The sequence below is a fragment of the Arachis hypogaea genome, chromosome 9, assembly GCF_003086295.3.
Source record: "Arachis hypogaea cultivar Tifrunner chromosome 9, arahy.Tifrunner.gnm2.J5K5, whole genome shotgun sequence".
Taxonomy (NCBI): Eukaryota; Viridiplantae; Streptophyta; class Magnoliopsida; order Fabales; family Fabaceae; genus Arachis; species Arachis hypogaea.
Genome location: NC_092044.1, coordinates 109,240,147 through 109,257,724, shown reverse-complemented (window position 1 = coordinate 109,257,724; position 17,578 = coordinate 109,240,147). Strand labels below are relative to the sequence as shown.

The following is a 17,578-nucleotide window of genomic DNA, read 5'->3' as shown; positions in this document are numbered from 1 at the left end:
GGATTTCGATGACCAAGGCCGACAGAGGGGTTGTTTAGTCTAGGGCACCGAATTTCTGAGGCACTGGAAGTTTATTTAAAGACCGACAAAACCACAGTTCAAAGTCTTCGAATCTTCTCATTGTTGAAATTCATGAGTGAGGTAATTTCTTGTTGTTTTAGGATCGTGGGTTGAGTAGATGATTCTGAGCAGTTATTAGGTGTTTTGCCTTTGTGATTTGTGTGGTAACTGTGCATAAATTTTTTAAGATATCGTCAAACAGGATATTGAAAGCCTTTTCGAAAGAGCATAAATCACTTGACAGTTGGGCCCAGCCAGTGTCAGAAAAGGCTCTGCAACCGAATGCATGGGCTGTTCCCGCTAGTTTGTCCTGACCTCGAGGCCATTAAGTGTCTTGAGGATCTTTAGTGCTATCGTACTTCATGTTAATTGGTTTTCAAAACTTTTAGCAGCTGGCCTTTAGATTTTTTTTCGGTGAATGGAGTAGTCCCATTATCATGTGTTCACTTCTTTGGTGTCTCTTTCATCACCACCACCAGTGGGCATTCAAGATTTAATGATATCTGCTGCGGTTCTGGTGTTAGCGTGATGTCTGGTTTAGCTAGTCTCATTCTTTGCTCTCGTTAAAATGGTCCAGGAGACCGACCTACTCGTGCGCTCCATTGATACTATTCTTTAGAGGTGGCCTATCTTCTAAGGGTCTGCATCTGATGATGGAGCTCCTGATTATCCAGTTCGCATGTTATCCCAAAGCTCATCGATTGTTTTTGCCTTTGCGAGATCGGCGATCATCTCCTCACAGCTATTGACCGCTGTGGATTGGTGGGCATGGCGACTGGTTATCCATGAGTTGATATTGTCTTTGTTTTGGGGGTGGGGTTGGTAGGTTTGTTGTGGTGTGATTTATGTTCTTTATGTTATCCTTCATGTACAGGTTTGCAGTCTCCACGACGGTGCAATGTATAAGATTTGCTGGTACGGGTTGATAAAGGATCGGGACTCGCTGGTTATGGTGATGATGCGATTGGACCTTTGCAGCGGCAGGGGGTGGATTGAAGATCTTCAATCAGTTAATGGGTTAAGAGGCAGGTTTTGATTGTGTGTGTGTGTGTGTAACATACCTGGGGGAGCTCTACCCTTCCCTTTATATAATTTATCTTGTTATCTTATCTTTACAGTTAGCTAAGATAAGAAGAATGCTTGAATTAGAATGTTGGTTAGTATTCCTGGTTATCTAACTTAAAGTGCTTCCCACACTCTTAGGATATAGTGCCCGCCCACTCTTGGGATATAGTGTCCGACAACTCATGGATATAGTATTTGGCAATTACAACAAAAAAAACATGCAACAAACAAAGAAGAAATAAGTCACACTTCACATCAATCATTGTCTTCATATCATTTCAATATTCTTCTCCTTATTTCGTACCAGAGCAAGTGGACAATGCCACTGCATCTTGCCCGGTCACATATATCTCAATCGATCTCATCATATCTCATTTAAAGTTCATAATTAACTCAGTTCTCTTTATTCTTCTTTCTCATAGCCAACCTCATCATCAAACACCTCTCAACTCAACCACATTTCATTACTATTATAATTATCTTCATTATTTACTTCTTATTCAACATTACCATCGCCTTATTAATTCAGATAACACTTTACAAAACCCTCCCAAGTATCTCCTCAAATTATTTAACAGACTCATCACTGTTCTAATACTTAAAGACTCACTAACGGACTTTAAACAAGTGTAAAAGGTTTCGAAAGATAGAGACTAAAAAACATTCAAACTCATTTTTGCTTACATGGGGCTCGCGTCATGTGTACTCTCACATACGTGAGTTTTCAAATTGATTCCGGTACACAGGGCTTGTCCCGCGTATCGAATTACAAAACAATGAGCATAGCTCGCGTCGTACATGCAAGTCGTGTATGAACTCCATTTTGCTCCAAAAGCTGTTAAGTCATTAAAATTAGTTTTATACACCTAACTTTCGACGTTATAATTTCCCTACAAACTCCGGTTTTCAAAAATTTAAATCGTTTTGAAGCTCTTGAGATTATCTTTAATTTGAAATAAATTCATTCAAATCCAAAACTGAGAGTCAAGTTATGATCCGTCGAAATTCGTTAAAATCTTTTTTTCCAAAAGAGTTCAAAACCTCTATTTTTCAAACTCTCAATTTCAAAACCAAGTTTACACCTTAAAACAACTTCAAATACACTCAAATAAATTACCTAACCATTTCATTCCTTCCACAATCTCTCAATACTCAATTTTATCAATTTTCCCACAATTAATAGCCAACAACAACATAGTTCATTAATAATTCATAGCACCACATCTCCATATTCATTGCTCAAACTCATAATTCTCATCATTAAACAGATTCTGTATCACAACCTCACCAACCATCATCAAGACTCATATACATCATTATTATCAACAATTTTTCGTATAATTCACACACTTTATAATTCATATCACATCATATATATACATTAACTCCATCATACATATCATGCATCAACTTTATATATACACTTTACCTACACAACTCATCACACTCATAGGTACATACATATAATCCATCAAGTTCAACAACTCAACACATTCAAGCTTATCCTATAGTCATCTAACCAAAATTTTCACGCAACATTATATATTAACTATGAGAAACTAAAACCATACCTTGGCCGATTCCTCCACAATGTGGAAGCACCTAACATCAAGCTTCCAAGACTCCGAATCAATTCCAATAAGCTCTAATTTGCCAATTCAACACCAAATTCAACACAATTCAATCTATTTTCATGAAATTCACCAAATTAATAACTAGGGTTCACATAATTGAATAACTGCAAGTGTTTAGAGTTTTCTTATCTTACCCAGAGATTAATTAGACAAAACCTTATACTTATCTACCGCTAAAGTACTCTTAGACCATCAAAATTATAAAATCTCTCAATACCAAAGACTCAAATCACAAAACTGAAAAGGGAGAACTGGCCACAAAATTAGATTTTTCTTACCAAATTGTTGGGTCTGTTTTATAGAGAATTCCGAGACGAATACGTGACTGCTAACGGATCCTCAATTGGAGGGCCATAAGGATGATTTGGACCTGGAAATTGGGTGATGGTTAGTGTTCATACTCTGGGTTGAGCTAGACAATCCAGGTCAAACGAAAACAAGAAACGGCCGACCTCTTATAAGGTTGGTCGTCACCGACCTCTTTCTAAAGAGCTCGGCCAAAATCACCATAGAGGCCCAAACAAATAAGGCGAGCCGAGCTGGAGAAAGACTAAACGACCGACCTCTTCAGGTTGGGTCGCCACCGACCTCTTCTCAAAGAGTTTGGCCAAATCGCAGAGGAGCCCAAAGCAGGCCCAAACAAAGGAACACAACCCAATCTAAAGGCAGCCAAAGTCTAGAAAGATAAGGGCAGTTTCCCTTAAAGATAAGATGACTTCACTCAAAGATAAGATAAGATAACTAACTTATCTCGAAAGAAATGTCACCCCTCACTACTATAAATACATTGGAACACTCAGGTATGACTCACTCTCTGATTCTACACAAAATCCTACCTAAAGCATGTGCTAACTTAAGCATCGGAGTCTCCTGCAGGTACCACCACCCTCCGGTGACGAAGGATCAGCAGCACCGCCAAATCCAACAAGTCGAACACGATAGCTCCGGCCACCAGATCCAACAAATCGGACGCAACAGCTCTGGCCGCCACCGCAAATCTCGTCTGAGATCGACCTATAATTTCAGGTAACCCTCGGAACATTAGCACCGTTGCCGTGGAACCTAGAAGTCATCCCATGATCACGGCGGACAACCTTGACAATGACCACGATTCTGATTTGGAAAATAGGATGCCACATAAGAACACGGACATCACACCGAAAGATACATCTCAACCAAACACAGACACACATTCTCCAAATACAAAATTCTAGATGCCCTCCGAGAACAGCAAGACCGTCTCAAACAGCTCGAACAAAAAGCCGAACACCAGCGCAAAGCCGAAAGAGACCTTCAGAGGGAAACAAGACGACACCGAGAGCTAGAGGACAAGCTCCTAAAGCTCGAGGCCGATCTCAAATCCAAAACCATTCGATCCAATCAGGAAGATAGCTCGCACAAGGACCGATATCTATTCACCAAAGAGATCATGAAAACAAAAGTCCCAAAGGACTTCAAAGCTCCTGACATGACCCCCTACGACGGTACATCTGATCCAAGCCATCATCTCAGCAATTTCAGAAGCAGGATGTATCTTACTGATGCCTCAGACGCCATTCGATGCAAAGCATTCCCAACTACTCTGACCAAAACGGCAATAAAGTGGTTTGACAGTCTGCCGCCAAGATCAATAGTAAGCTTTGATGATCTCGCCAAAAAGTTCCTAACCAGATTCTCCATCCAAAAGACAAAGCCAAACACTCCCCGAGCCTATTAGGGATCAAGCAAGGAGATCAATAAAGGCTCCGCAACTACATGGATAAATTCAACAAGACATGTCTGAGCATACAAAGTCTGCCAACAGAAGCAGCCATCATGGGTCTCATCAATGGTCTACGAAAAGGACCCTTTAGCCACTCCATATCAAAAAAGCATCCAACAACTCTGAACGAGGTACAAGAACGGGCAAAGAAGTATATCAACATGGAGGAGAACTCTCGACTGGGAGAAAATTCAAAATCTGGATTCTCTTACCCTCCTCGGGACAAAGACAAAGAGTCCAGGAAAAAAGGACCAGCCTACTGAAAAACTTAGAAAATACCACAACTACACTTCGCTAAGAGTATCCCTTGTAGATGTATACAGGGAGATATGCAACACAGAGAAGATCCCACCACCTCGCACAATCAAACACAAAAGAGGAGGGGAAAATCAGACGAAGTACTGTGAATACCACCGAATCTACGAACATTCTACCAACGAGTGCTTCGACCTTAAGAATGTCATAGAGAAATTGGCAAGAGAATGGCGACTAGATCGGTACCTAGCCAATAAAGCAGAGGAACCGAGAAAAAGAAGAAGAGATGAAGAGGTCGGACGAGTTGAACGCCCACCTCACACCCCCGAGAGACATGTTCATATGATAAACAGAGGATTCGCAGGAGGAGGGATCTCTAAACCATCTCGCAAAAGACACCTTAAAGAGGTATATCATGTCAGAGAAGGGGGTAGGTCACCCGACCTCCCCACTATTACCTTTACCCAAGAGGACGCAACAGGCATCATTTCGGGGCATGACGATCCCATGGTCATCACCATCATACTGGCCAATGCAAATCTCCACCGAACATTGGTAGACCAAGGGAGCTCCGTAGACATCTTGTTCAAAACCGCCTTCGACAAGCTCGGTCTACAAGAGAAACAGCTCAGAGCGTACCCAAATAGCTTGTTCAGACTAGGGGACACCCCAATTCAACCACTAGGATACATCTCTCTGCATACAACTTTTGGAAAAGGAACCCGGTCAAGCACACTAAGCATAGACTACATTGTAGTCGACGTGAGCTCAGCTTATAACGCCCTTATAGGTCGGACAACATTGAACCAGCTCGCCGTGGTAGTCTCCACTCCACATCTATGCATGAAGTTCCCAACTCCAGAAGGGATCGCCACAGCAAAAGGAGATCAAAAGCTCGTGCGACGCTGTTACAACGAAAGTATGAACCTTAAAGGAAACCCCGGCGGGAAAGAAATTAACACCATCGAACTAGGGGGAGTTCGAGCTCGCGAAGAACTTTGTCCACAACCCGAAGGTGAGACCGAAGAAGTCCAGATCGAGGATACTCGGTATAAAACAATAAACATAGGGGCAACTTTGAAAGGAGACTTAAAGGAGCTACTGATACAATTCCTAAAGGATAATACCGACCTCTTCGCATGGAAGGCAGCAGACATGCCCGGCATAGATCCCGAGCTAATGTGCCATAAGCTGGCAGTATACCTCGGATCTCGGCCCGTGCAACAGAAACATCAAAAGTTCAGACCAGAAAGATCCCAAGCTGTGGAAGAGCAAGTGCAAGCTTTACTGGAGGCAGGGTTCATAAGAGAGATCAAATACCCATTATGGCTAGCCAACATTGTCTTGGTGAAGAAGTCAAATGGCAAGTGGAGAATGTACACTGACTACACCGACCTCAATAAGGCCTACCCAAAAGATCCCAACCCGCTCCCAAACATAGATACTCTATTGGATGCCTCTTCCGGATATAAGTACCTTTCCTTCATGGATGCCTACTTAGGATACAACCAAATCCCGATGTACCCACCTAATCAAGAGAATACCTCATTCCTAATCCCAAAGGCGAAATATTACTATATAGTTATGCCCTTTGGACTAAAGAACACAGGAGCTACCTACCAAAGACTGATGAACAAAGTATTTGCTGACCATATCGGGAAACTCATGGAGATTTACGTAGATGACATTCTGATAAAAACACAAAATGAGGAATTATTGTTGTTCGACCTCACCAAAGTGTTCGACACCATAAGAAAGCATGGTATGCGACTCAATCCCACAAAGTGCACCTTCGAGGTAGAGGCTGGAAAATTCTTGGGCTTCATGCTCACACAAAGAGGAATCGAGGCGAACCCAGATAAATGCGGGGCTATACTCGACATGAAAAGTCCGAGCTGTGTCAAAGAGGTATAACAGCTCAACGGAAGACTGGCAGCCCTGTCTAGGTTTCTAGCTGGGTCAGCCATAAGATCTCTCCCCTTTTACGCAACATTAATGAAGAGAAAGAGGTTTGAATGGACATCAGAGTGCGAGCAAGCATTCCAAGATTTTAAAAAATTCTTGGGGCAACCATCCATTCTTACTCGACCACGGGAAAGAGAAGCACTCATATTATACCTCGCAGTGGGAAGTCGGGCAATAGCCTCAGCACTAGTCAGAGAAGACGAAAGTGGACAACAACCCATCTACTTCATCAGCAAAGCTCTACAAGGGGCCGAACTAAACTATCAAAAGATAGAAAAGTTCGCCTACGCTCTCATACTCACTTCTCGACGACTCCACCCATACTTTCAAGCTCACACTATCAAGGTTCGGACCAACCAACCCATAAAAGGCATTCTACAAAAGACAGACTTAGCTAGAAGAATCCTACAGTGGGCAGTTGAATTATCCGAATTCGATCTTCAATATGAAGCTCAGACAGCCATCAAATCACAGTATCTGGCCGACTTCATTGCCGAGTACACTGATACCCGGGAACTCCTACAAAATGGAATCTCTACGTGGACAACTCTTCAAACAAAACCGGGAGTGGCGCAGGTGTGATAATAGAAAGCGATCAGGGAACCCAAATCGAACTCTCACTAAAGTTTGAGTTTCCTACTTCAAATAATCAGGCTGAATACGAGGCATTACTAGCTGGTTTGAGGCTGGCTAAGGAAGTAGGAGTTCAACAGCTTACCATCTTCAGCGATTCACAAGTAGTTACCTCACAAATAGAAGGGAACTACCAAACTAAGGACCTTACCATGAAGAAGTATCTGGACAAAACAAGAGAATAGCTCGGACAGATTGGGAAATATGAGGTCCAACATATACCTCGAGAACGGAATGCGCGAGCAAATGCACTTTCAAAACTAGCCAGCATCAAACTAGGGGGCAACAACAGAAGCCTCATTTAAGAAACATTGCAAAATCCATCAATCTCAGAAGAAGAAAAGGTCCTAACCATATCAAGTCAGGATCAAGGATGGATGGTTTCCATAATCAACAACCTCAAGTCTAAAACACTCCACCACAGGAGAGTCACCCTTCGAACTTACTTACGGAATTAAGGCAATGATCCCAATGGAGATAGAAGAAGGATTCCCCAGAATGATCCTCTACAATGAAGAGGCCAATTCCCAAATTCAAAGGGAGGAGCTCGACCTACTTCCAAACGTCCGAGAAAGAGCTCGGATTAGAGAGGAAGCGCTAAAACGTCGAATGGTTTTAAGGTATAATCAGAAGGTAGTCCAGCGAAGTTTCGCCACCAATGATCTCATCCTAATCCGAAACAACATCGGAGCAGGTCGGTCAGGAGAAGGGAAGCTAGCGACTAATTGGAAAGGACCATACCAAGTTGTAAAAGTACTGAAAAAATGTTACTATAAGGTGTTCGACCTCGAAGGGCGAGAGCTACCAAGGTCATGGCATGCCTGTAACCTAAGAAGCGCCAGGCCGAGACCTAAAAAATTGCCCTACCTAGAAGGGTAAGCACTCACTTGATATACTCTTATATCTCTATCTTTTATTATTATTTTAAAAGTTCCTAGATTCCTTAAAAATTTTCCTACCAAAACGCATTAATCTAAGCTCACAAAAACGCAAAAATTCATCATCCGATTACGAAGAGGTCGGCAAGGTGAAAACCAAATTCATCGTCCGATTACAAAGATGTCGGCAAGGTGAAAGCGTAGAACCATATTAATGCAAGAAATTATAAAAAGTAACCATAGAAAGCGACCTGACGAGGTCTGACTAAAAATGAATTACTAAAAATAACTTGAGATGACCCGACAGAGAAGTCAGACCAGTGAAAGGATCACTAAAAAGGGACAAAGACATCTTGCAAAGGCCAAAGAAAGGCCAGAAATGATTTGCTGAAAGGTACGAAGTCTTGAAAAAGACACTATTTAAAAAGCAAACGCACAAAGCCAAAACGGCGCTAAAAAGTCTTCCAAACAAACTATAAAGAAAAGGTTCCTCCTCGGAACACTACCTAAAAAGTTATTGGAATATGACTAAAAATCCCGGACAGTAAAGCCAGACAGGTCGACGTCAACTAAAGAAGAGGCGCAACCCAATGAAACAAGTCCGACTTCGAGAAAAGAACAAGTCAAAAGCCAAAAAGGTTGAAAACAACTTAAGGCTCAAAAGTGCTTAGCTAAAAAGGGAACAACTCTGCTCAAAGAAGGCACGATCTCAAAACAGGGCTACAAATGTCGTTCGAAACTAAAAGTTCTATGTAAAGAACACTAAAAAGTTATCGGACAAGTCACTAAAAGCCCGGACACCAAGCCGCAAAGATAATTTTGCCAAAAGTAAAGGGTTGACAAGTAACAACTCAAAGCAAGGCATGATCCAAAAGGCAAAAGGAAAGTAAATGAGCCTTCAAAGTCCTCGCACATTCCCAAAAAAGCGCAAACGCGCGCTACAATTAAAAAAGAAAGAAAGAAACGCTTCGCATTCAAGCAGAAGCAATCCCAACAAGATCTATACAAGAGATCAACCAAAAAGCGAATGCTCGAGCACGACTTCCTCAAAAGGGTCGAAGTCTAAAAGGCACGACCTTAAGGAGAAGATCGAACTCGAGCAGGGGCACTGTTCACACCCTGGATCGAGTTAGACGATCCAGGTCGGACGAAGACAGGAAACGGCCGACCTCTTATAAGGTTGGTCGTCACCACCTCTTAAGGAAGGCTCCTCCTGAACGTATTTGATAAATAGAAGTAATGCTGCATCAATGCCTTTCAAGTGGAATTCAAGATCAAGGAGGGCTCTGCTGGCTTCAATGCGAACTTGCCACATTGCCTTCAAATCCCTAAAAGGCTTCACAATTTCATACACACGATCCTATCGAAATCTCAAGTGTTAAATATTTTCAGTCCTCCTTTGGATAAAAGAAGTGAAGAGTAATAAGAAAACACTTACAAAAGGAATGAACCCTGACAGCTTTAGAGCAATCTGAGCCAATGTCCGGATACAACTGATAGTCAATATTCCATTGTAGCTAGGCATGAGGCTGGCACAAAATACTTTAAGAATGTAAAATATCCTTAAAAGTAACATGGATAAATCCAACCTACTCATAAAGAGATGTGGCATTCTACCACAGCCGGTCAATGCGTTTAAGAAGTGATGCCAATAGAAGGATACTCTGTCATCAAGAAGTCAGAAAAGAAGAAATTGTTAAAATTAACTAGCCTAATGTTTACAGATATTATTAGGAAAAAAAGTGAGAGCCTTGAAAGATCAACAATAATGCACACACTAAGTCGATCAACCTATGCAATGATTATTAGTGTTCACTTGCGAATTCTTATTCCAACTATAAACTAAAAGCGAGGATTATTCTGGAAAAGAAACTAATTTGGGATAAACTATACTTGAATAAAGTGTTTGTTTGGGCGCTATTATTTTGATAAAAAAAAATTTTTTCAATGAAAAAAATCTTTTTTTATTTTTTAGCGTGTTTGGCAAATTTCGAATAGTAAAAGTAAAAGCACTAGAAAAATCAGAAAAATATTTTTTTTGAGAAGTTGTAATTTACATCTTTTTTTAAAAGATCTTTTTTTCTTAAAAAAAAGATGTTTTTCATGTAATGAATAAACAAAAAAAGTACTTTTATATTGTTATATCCAAACATAATTGATAGATAAAAAAATTTTTTTGTATAAGATATCCAAACATAAAATTACTTTTACTTTTACTTTTCCATAAGATCTTTTAAAAAAAGATAATTCGAAAAAAAATCTTTTCTTAGAAACTCACCCAAACAAGCCTAAAAAAAAAATAAAATGCTTCGATAAAAAGAAATAAATTATGGTCCAAAATTATAGTTTTAAGCTAAAAATAATACCTCTAATAATGGTAAGGAATTTTTTGAAAAATTTAATTATAAGCAAAAGCTAGTTATTTTAGAATTATGATATTTTTATTACCAAACTAAATAAGTATCAAATCTTATGAAATATAAACAAATAGTTTCTTTTCCTTTAATGTATTATGCAACTTTTTTCACACCCCACTACAAGATTACTTTAAACTTAATATTTTAAAACAATAATTGATTTTCACGCAAACAATAGAAGTGCTTAAGTTTATAGATAGTAAAAGTAACAAATGATACGATGTAAGCTCAACTAATCCAAACAGGTAATCATGGAAGTGCAAGAGTAACAGTCCATGAACCTGTTTCCCAAATTCAAGCTCGCCAACCGACTGAACCAATGCAGCAAGCCAGAAGACATCTGAGTAAGGGTTCCCATTGTTGTCATTGTACTGTAAAGTTTAGGAGAGAAATGACATCAACAATGAAGCTACAAACTTTTATATAAACCAAAAGAAAGTACACTTTCAAAAAGTGTCATTGCCCACACAACTTGCATCATGAAACCAAAGAAGAATTATTAACAATAGAACTAGAAATAACAAAAAATGATTCAGTACAACAGCTTTAAAGAGCAAAGAATAGATATAATTAACATAAGTTAAAATGATTTCATTTGTTGGCAACCTCTATGCCTGCAAAGACACAGATAATATCGACAATTAATACTCAATTTAACTCCCATCAAATTGGAGAATACAGTTCAGTTCATACAAATTTCCTTGTTTTCATGATTATGAGTCTATCTTATCAAGAATTAAGATACTCAGAGGAATATATATTATATACAGATAAAATAAACCATAAATAACCGAGCTTTCAAAAGTTCTTTTTACATAATTGCTTAAGTAAGCTATCCCCCAAACTGGCCTTTGGCTGTACAGCCAAATAGATCGGAAAAAAAATTTTGAACATTTGACAAGATGTATACATGCCACTTAAAAACTATCATTGAATACACAAACTTCCAGGTGATAAAAGGAGCGTTTAAACAAAGGAAACAATATTTAGTTGCGTTTTCACACATAATAATTGACCAAAAAAAAAGAAATGACGAAGATTTATATTCTGCAATTCTCAACACATTGAAACAAATACAAAGACACAAGTATTGGAAATCAACAAGTGTATAATTATTAGAATTCTTATCCCCAATAACAATGTTCAACAAGAATGCCACAGATTTTTTTTTAACATTGACACTACTATAAAGTAGGGATGTCAAAGATGTAGGGAAAGAGAATTAGAAGATTTGTCCCATTCCAATTAAAGATTTTCCTTTTTATCTATTGTCTCTATAAAATAGAATAATTGAAAGACAGGATCTTGTAATAGATCAATGATGAGATGCACTTAGCAAGTGTGGATATTACAACATTTTTAACATAATCCCTTAGCTAAACCAGCAATACTTATCATTGTTGTTTAAGCCTAGTTTAATTAAAAAATATACATGATCGTATTGGATGAAATCCCATCATATGAAATATTAAAACTCCACAAACGGTTCAGACTAGGCTAGAGTAAAACCATGACAATAATAGAGCAGTAACAAATCTCAACTGTTCATAAATTAAATAACTTTGAAAAATAAATTGACATGGGCTTAATCCTTACCCACATCTGTACTGGTTGATTAAAATGAATCTCAGCAAGGTAAAGATGTCAGAAACTAAAAAACAAAATAAGAAATAAAAAATATAAAAAAGGGAACCCAAGATACCTGGAGCGTACATCCATGGAAGGTACATCACCACTATCATCAGAACCATCTAGTTTTAGACCTTTCTTAGGCTTCTGAAAACGTCTAGCAGCAAGCTTAGAGTGGCACTGTATTTCTGATAGTTGCCATGCTTCTCCAGCCATTGGTAGAATTGGATGGTTCATATACCCTGATACTCATCATCCCTGGCCATCCACTGTCACCATCTCTATGTACTTGACGTCTGTGATGCTGTGCATCCCCTCAATACAGCCAATTCAACAATATTTTTCCTTTTATTATAGGAAAATCTCATCCTTAGCAATAGCAAACAGTAACTCATCAGAATATGAATAAAGGAATCATAGCGAAAATGAAATATAAAAAGGAATAAGTGAATCATTATTTTATACCTTAAAATAGGGCATCCACATGATCCAACCCACCGAGGGAAGAAATCTTTAAGAAATGGTCGTTCAAGATTTCCAACCTTATTGGCAAAATGCCGAAACTGCATATCAAAACATACCAGTATACTAAATTCAACTGACCTAGAACTCATTATTTGTAAATGAAGTAATCTTTAAACACATCTAAATCTAGAAAAGGTTTTTAGAATTTCATGGTTTAATGTACCAGAAGCAATTACCTCCTTAGTACTAAGAGTCTTCACAGAACGTGTTTCATCTTGAGCACGAGAAACTACTGTTTGCAAAATCTGGAAATTTTTAAACAAACAGAAACAGTAATAGTAATCGTCAAACCCCTCATTCAATATTAAAAAATTAAAACACAAGCAACACAGAAAAAAGATGCAGATTATGAATAATGGGAGGTGAGAAATGCAAGGAACTACAAGTAAAGATAAAAGGTCACCGTGGACACACAACCTATCCTAGCTTATATATAACTTCAGGACATATGCATACTGATTTCATCTGTTTCAGTATTTTACTACAAACATCCACACAAGCTCTTCTTTTGGGTGAAATCTTTTGAAAATGATCTATGTTGTGGGCAAGCAGGCCTTCAGCAAGATCCCATCCCCCCAGACTAGGAAGGCACATGGGTAGTGTTTATTGGGGAGAGCTGCTCCGGGCAACTATATCGGGTCAAGTACTATGGAATATGGTAAAACATAATGAGTAAAGCACTATTCAGAAGCACAAGTTGAGAAATGCCAAGGAATCTCACTCTACGGAAAGATTCAAGACCCATCTGCTTTTCCAGCATCTGAAGAATTGCCACCTGAACAAAATATGAAGCATGTGTTACAATACTAAACAATCAAACACAATGTTGTATTGGTGAAATGCTATATGATTAAACGGGATTGAAGATAAAAGAGGAATGGAGTAACTCACAGCTTTCCACGATCTTATTTTTCCATACAAACCCATACAGTGCGTCCCACTACTATCGACTTTACAGACAGCGCAGTTTGCCTGTAGATTGATTTATACATAAGCATACAAAAAGAAAATGTAATTAACATACTATCCGGTTCACATTTTCATCTCACGAAGTTCACTTCTGCATTTTCTTACTTAAAATGACAGACAACAAAGTTTAATCATAGCAATTGGAAAAACAAAAAATGTTGAATTAGAATGAAATCAAATTTCTATTTGCTACTGAAAAAGTCAAGATATGTCAAAATAGAAGAAAATCCTAGTATGAAATCTGGGAATTCATTATCAGGCATTTGAATCAAAACAGTTTCAGAAAATTAAGAACAAGCATGCACTCCAGCAGCAATTTAGAATAAAAGATTTGAGACAACCTTTAAAGTGTGTATTTTCATTAATTGTCTTGTCTCAGCTCAATATGCTAGGTAAATAAATTAGCCTTTGTACAGATCAGACTATCCCAAAAGTTAACACAAACCTTGTATCTACGATACCGCGCCTCATTATTGCCCAAATATTTCTTAATAAAAAATCTGTCAAGAAACCAAAAAGCCCGTCCAAAAGCCATTCTGAAAATAAGCATTCAACCATAAGTTGGAGAAAACAGGTTTCTACAAAATTGACAAAGAATCAAAAACTGAACAAGCAATAGGACAATATTTAGTAAGTACTAAGTTACCATCACTGGTCCCTCGGGACTCGGGAGTGATATATACACCAAACCATTGTCTTGCAAGAGCATATGCAAGTTTTATCCTTGTATCAATAGTCTGTCAGAACAAACACTAGTGCTGATCAATAAGCATGCAAAACAGCCAAACTTCATGCAGGAAATTCACGTGTGAAAGGAAAAACAGTTCACCATTCCCTCAAAAGAATCTGATTAAAAAAAAAGGAATAAAAGAAGTATAATAGTAAGCTAACCTGGTCGATAAGCTTTTCATAAAACAAAACTTGAGAACTAAATATATTCATAGATGCTCCTAAACTCATTGAAGAAACTGCCATGTCTGGCTCTATGAAAACTTGTTTATAAGAGTTAAATGGAAGTCTCCAGAAAGATAATCTTTATAGCAGCTGCTTGCCAATAAAATAAAAACATCCAATCATTATACAAATTAAAAAACTATATATATTTCAGGCAAGAAAATTGCAAGTATTGCAAGTTAAACCTGAAGGCGCTATGAAAATATTCCACTGTATTCCGCATCTTTGGCAGATTAGGTAGCAAACACATGTGATATAAGACTGAATTGGTGATCAGGAAGAATTTCATATGGGGCTACAGCCAAAGATATCCACCTTGCAGCAACTGGAACATCCAATTTATATACATATGTTTTCCGAGGAGGATTATCCTTGCTTAAAACCTGAACAAGAAAGGAGATTCAAACATACAAATTTAACAGTGCAACGCATACAAGATAGAGATAGTTTCTTCAAACAAAGGAAGACAATTTCGAGTGAAATCTAGGAAGAAGGGATCATCTAAAACATAAAAGGTCAGAGAACAGGGTATCATGTATAGTTATCTCATTGAATGAACTAGCAGTTTGTCTTTTCTTTTCCATTCTGTCTATTAATTGGAGAATTTTCGGATGCGATAGTTTTGGAGAAATGAAGAGAGAGAAAGTGTGTGTGATAGAGAGAGAGAGAGAGACTAAGTGAGAGAATCTGAATCTGTATTACGATTATTGTTACTTTGTCTTGTGCTCGGTTCACTCTATATATAAAAGTACAGCTCAGGGGCAGAGAAGTCATTCCAATCTTAAGTTAGTTTCACTTTCTCTAACTGATCTAATTCTGAACTGCCTACACCTTCTAGAACTAAGGCTCAGCTCACTCAATTATGATGTAAGGCTTTTTTACAATTTTAATCATTGTAGTTCTGGTCTAAGGTAGCATCAACCAAAGAAAAATATCAACAGAAATAACATTGTTTTCCATCAATTGTTGGAGAAAACGAAATCTCACTTTCCCCTTTTATTTGTGTGTCATGGAAGCTGTACACACAGTGTTAAGCTGCTTCATAATATTGTGAAAGCTAAATGTGATCTTCAAAGGCAAGAGAAAAATCATGAAACTAAAAAAGGCATGCCCCATAGGAACCACAGTTTAATAAATCCTCAACCCTAGAGATGCATGCGGTGAGCATGGATTGAACATGCAACCTTCAGATCTTCAATCTGACGCTCTCCCAACTAAGCTATCACCGCAATTAATGCACCACCAGCAGTGCAGGGTTGTATTCTGAGTGAAGGTAACCCATAAATCATACACCACCCAGAGTTATACCATGATGACGATTTGTTTAGAACATATTATCCCAAGAAAAAGGAAAACAAGAAAGAAGAAAGAATGAAGGTTGTACTCAATCCAATCCAAATAGGAAGAGGAGAAAAATGAAAATCTGTAGTCTCAATCCCCAGATTTTTTATATCAGGCAATCCACAATCCAACATATACGATTACATGCATCTCATGACAGATTACAGTTCCTTCTTAAAGCTGAAATTCCATCTTAAAGCTATTTCAAGAATCTAATAAACAAATATTGAAAGGTTGGAGAACCACAATTACAAAACAAAGTTCCAGCAGCATATTTCCCTGTCGTACCAGACACATCATAAAATTCAACGCAATTAGGTTGCGGAAAAGTGTCCCCACTCATTACCATATGAATGGAAGAAACAATTCCAACACCTAATGATAACCAACTACTATCATATGTACTTAAGTTTATCCCATTTTACAAATCTTAGGTTCTTTCAATGAAGCCTACAACTATGGCAACAAAGCCTTTTTTCAACTAGGTAGGTACAGCCGTACAGGTGACTACATAAACTAAATGACGTCTTTTGTGTCCTAGCACTGAAAGTCAACTTGATTAAAAACTGAACAGTCATGAATTTTTGTCCTTATACTCACATCTCTGCCAATGACTCAAAATAATTGACTTTGTTGCATACTGTGTGGGTCCACACACTCACAAAATTCACCAATGCATGTCCATTAAACATTCTTAACAATACTCCTCAGATGAAGTTTATTCCTAGAATTTGTTTGATCATAGTCATATCCCTTTCCATTGTAACCATATTTCATATGCAGATAATAATACTGAGTTCTTGGAGGTTGAAACTGGCATCGTGAAAAGCTTTCAAGGACTCCATTTCCCTTGACCCAAATGAAACACTTGCAGATTGGATTGAAATCCACCCTCATTGCAACTGATCTAGCATTCAATGTGACCCTTCTTCAAGCCTTCAAGTTCTTGATACTTCAAATTCATTTACTGGTCATATTTCTTACCAGTTAAGTCATTGCACTCAACTCACTCAGCTTAGTCTCTTTGAGAATTCTCTCTCAAGTCCAATCCCTCCCGCGTTAGGAAACTTGAAAAAATTGCAGTATTTGGATTAGGAACTAACTTCTTGAATGGAACCCTTCCTGAGAGCATATTCAACATCATTTGAGTTGTATGAAAATCAAGTGAAATTCTTCCAGACACATTGATGTGCTTCATAATTTGGAATTTTTAATCTTGAACTACAACCATTACATGGATCCATCCCTACTAGCATTATCAATTGTACTATCCTGGTAAATGTAAGTTTATCTTTAAATTCATTCACTGACAAAATTTCTTAGGGCTTTTTTAGGATGGCTAATCTTACTTTCAAACCTGGCATTCAAAACAATATCAGTTGAGATAACGGATTCTATCTCATATCCTTATATGTTTTCATGATAACAAGCTTCATGGTTCATTCCAAGAAGCATTGGGAAGCTTAATAAGCTTGTGATGTTGGATCTCTC

The 17,578-nt window shown here is 38.2% G+C and overlaps 1 non-coding gene and 1 pseudogene across 1 annotated transcript; both read right to left on the bottom strand.

Annotated features, from left to right (window-relative positions):
- LOC112709490 (transcription initiation factor TFIID subunit 2-like) overlaps nt 1-15,141 on the bottom strand; it is a 56,214-nt pseudogene extending 41,073 nt beyond the window's left edge.
- Nucleotides 15,142-15,902: 761 nt separating this feature from the next.
- On the bottom strand, nt 15,903-15,975 carry TRNAF-GAA (transfer RNA phenylalanine (anticodon GAA)). The gene has a single exon. It is a non-coding gene; the product is annotated as a tRNA-Phe (tRNA).
- Nucleotides 15,976-17,578: the final 1,603 nt, after the last annotated feature.